The sequence below is a fragment of the Ctenopharyngodon idella genome, chromosome 13 (genome assembly GCF_019924925.1).
Source record: "Ctenopharyngodon idella isolate HZGC_01 chromosome 13, HZGC01, whole genome shotgun sequence".
Taxonomy (NCBI): domain Eukaryota; kingdom Metazoa; phylum Chordata; class Actinopteri; order Cypriniformes; family Xenocyprididae; genus Ctenopharyngodon; species Ctenopharyngodon idella.
The window spans coordinates 29478122-29480669 of record NC_067232.1 but is presented as its reverse complement, the minus strand read 5'-3'; the positions used below and the strand labels follow the sequence as shown (position 1 = coordinate 29480669).

The window sequence follows — 2548 nt, the reverse complement described above, 5'->3', positions numbered from 1 at the left end:
TTTAAATTAGTCTGTGATTTTCAACATGCTTCTTGTATCAGATTTGCTGCCACTAGGGGTGTAAACTTCCCCATTAGAAAAGAAAAAGCCCATCCAAATTAGGTTTGCAACATGCTTGTTGCAATAAAGGCTCATCGGGCTCAGTAACATGCTTGTTACTACTGCTGATTCGTGTTTTGGCAGCATGCTTGCTGCCAAGGTGCATAATACTTAATTGGCAACATGCTTGTTGCTATGCGCTTAGCAACATGCTTGTTGCAAGAATCATACCACCTCCGGCTGGATTGTTTAGGATGCTATGCGTAATTCACAGCTGTTCTTATTAATCACACTCGCTTAGGCTGCTCATTTACCTTTATCATTGTCACGATCCCAGTTCTGTTTTGTATGGACTCTTGCACCACTAACTTTTGCACTTCACCCCGGACTACATTTCCCATCATCCATTGCACTGATTACACACACAGCTGCAGCCAATCACTCACCCTACATAAGCCATGGACTTTCTCTCTCACTGCCGAGTATTGTTGAGTGTTTATGCTGTTGAGTGTAGCTACTTTACGGAGCCTGTTCCCAGTCCTAGTTTGTATTTCCAGTTCTAGTCTATGTCTAGACACTTGTTGTTTTCCTGTGATTGCCTAGTGATGGGCAGATCGAGGCTTCATGAAACACTGAAGCAGTTAAAGCAAATGTGTCGAGGCTTCGAAACAATCTGACACCGTCTCCACGGTGACCCCTAGTGGTCAGAACAGTGCAAATGCAACAAAACTCAGGCCAAACATGCATAAAAACACCTTTTACAAATGTATTGCAAAAGTTTTATTGAAAGTAAAATCTATCAAATGCAATTAACTAATCATCTAATACGATTACATATAGAGTGTCTGTATAATATGTGTTTTTTTTAATCAATTTTCAAGGTTTGTTTCTCTGTTCCATGGCTCAAGCTAAACAGGCAAATAAGAGATTAATAACTACCATTATTCATTTTAATTATTCTAATGTCTGATTAAAACATCTACAAATGTATAAAACTGATCGGAGATCAGGTAAAACTAAAGGGTAAAGCCCATAGACACTTGTTCAATAGTTCTCAGTGAATCTGAATGATTCATGGGTTCACTTTATCTTCACCCTCTACCGGTGAACCATTGAAATTTCAAACTGTTTTTAAACGTTTCGAAACAGTGATGACGTAATGAAGCCTCGTTTAAAAAAGCAAAGGAATGGATGGATGAAATGTCAGCAATTTTTTTTTAATGTTTATTTCTTTACTTTATTTCCTACTCCAGACAGAAGACCTAATCCAGCGGCTGGAAAAAATCCTGTCTGTGCCTGGAACTGTAGCTGAGAAACAGCTATTTATCACCGAGGTGATTTTGCCAGAGGTGAGCTAATATATGGGAGTTTGTATACTTTTTAAAAAATGTATAGAACATGGTTTGGAGAAAATATAACTCTAATGTATCCCTAATAGTCTCTAATAGTTAGAATCAAAACTGCATTACTTCAGTAAAAGTAGTATTTTAAGAAAAAATATAAGACCAAAACCTTGGATGTGGTTAAAGCTGCTTATTTTTAACAATGTTATTAATACTTTATTTGTATTAGGTTCTGATTCAGTTGTTGCAAAGCCAAAACATGTGCAGATACAGAGCCGAATCTGTGCTTCTAAAGTGCACATCTTTCCATGGAAAGAAAAGGTAGAGGACATTGCTTGCATTGTGGGTGTGCATACCTAATGTATGTGTAACATCGCTAAATCCTTTCTTTCTATCGTCACGATAGTGATTTTCTAGGTCAAGTTAACAGCTCCATAAAGACCTAATGTGCCTCCAATTTTTTTTCACAGTGCTTCAGAGATAACATCAGGAGACACAGAAAGCACTGAAGAGGTGAGACATATTCAAACCCTGACCCAACCAACCCAAAGTTGAATTTTTGTAATAAAAAATGGTCAAAAATAGGATCCTAGATAGTGTAATTAACATTAAGCAGCAAGCCTTCCTACGCACAGAAGCCATCATCACATGCCGCTTGTTTAGAGGCACATCTGGATTTCCGTGGCATGTGTCAGATGATTGTGGCCTGATTTACACTCTCAATAGAAACCCTTTAATGTTCATGTAATCACATACACACTGCTTAATTCTATACAGATGCTTTTAAGATGTTAAATGATAAATCTTGATAGACATTGTTTTGTTACAAAGAGTATTTATTTTATTAATGATGCAAAGTAAATGCTCTAATACTTTGAAGCATTTGTTTATAACATCAGTAATACACATTGACCATGTTTTCTTTTTTTACTGAAGGAAAACCCTTTTTTGAAAGACATCATCCTGCAGCTGACTGGTGCTGGAGTACATGTCCCAAGTGTCCTTTTCATGGACAAAGAGGAACAAGTACAATCCCGTGAAAAACTGAACAGCTGGACGGGTGAATTGGATGAAATTCACCAGCTGAACTTTTTACATTTGTCTTTGCAAAAAAAGAGGACTTTGAAAAGTTCTGCATTGAATTTAGAGATACAAGAAGGTACAGA

General features: G+C 37.2%; 1 long non-coding RNA gene across 1 annotated transcript in view; it reads left to right on the top strand.

Annotated features, from left to right (window-relative positions):
- The first annotated feature begins 368 nt into the window (after positions 1 to 368).
- The window catches only part of LOC127524595 (uncharacterized), a 2587-nt gene continuing 407 nt past the window's right edge, over positions 369 to 2548 (top strand). Inside the window, exons 1-4 of the long non-coding RNA XR_007933104.1 lie at positions 369 to 1388; positions 1612 to 1703; positions 1853 to 1895; positions 2319 to 2548. The exon at positions 2319 to 2548 is cut by the window's right edge and continues 407 nt beyond it. This is a non-coding gene — a long non-coding RNA (uncharacterized LOC127524595). The remainder of the gene's footprint in view (positions 1389 to 1611; positions 1704 to 1852; positions 1896 to 2318) is intronic.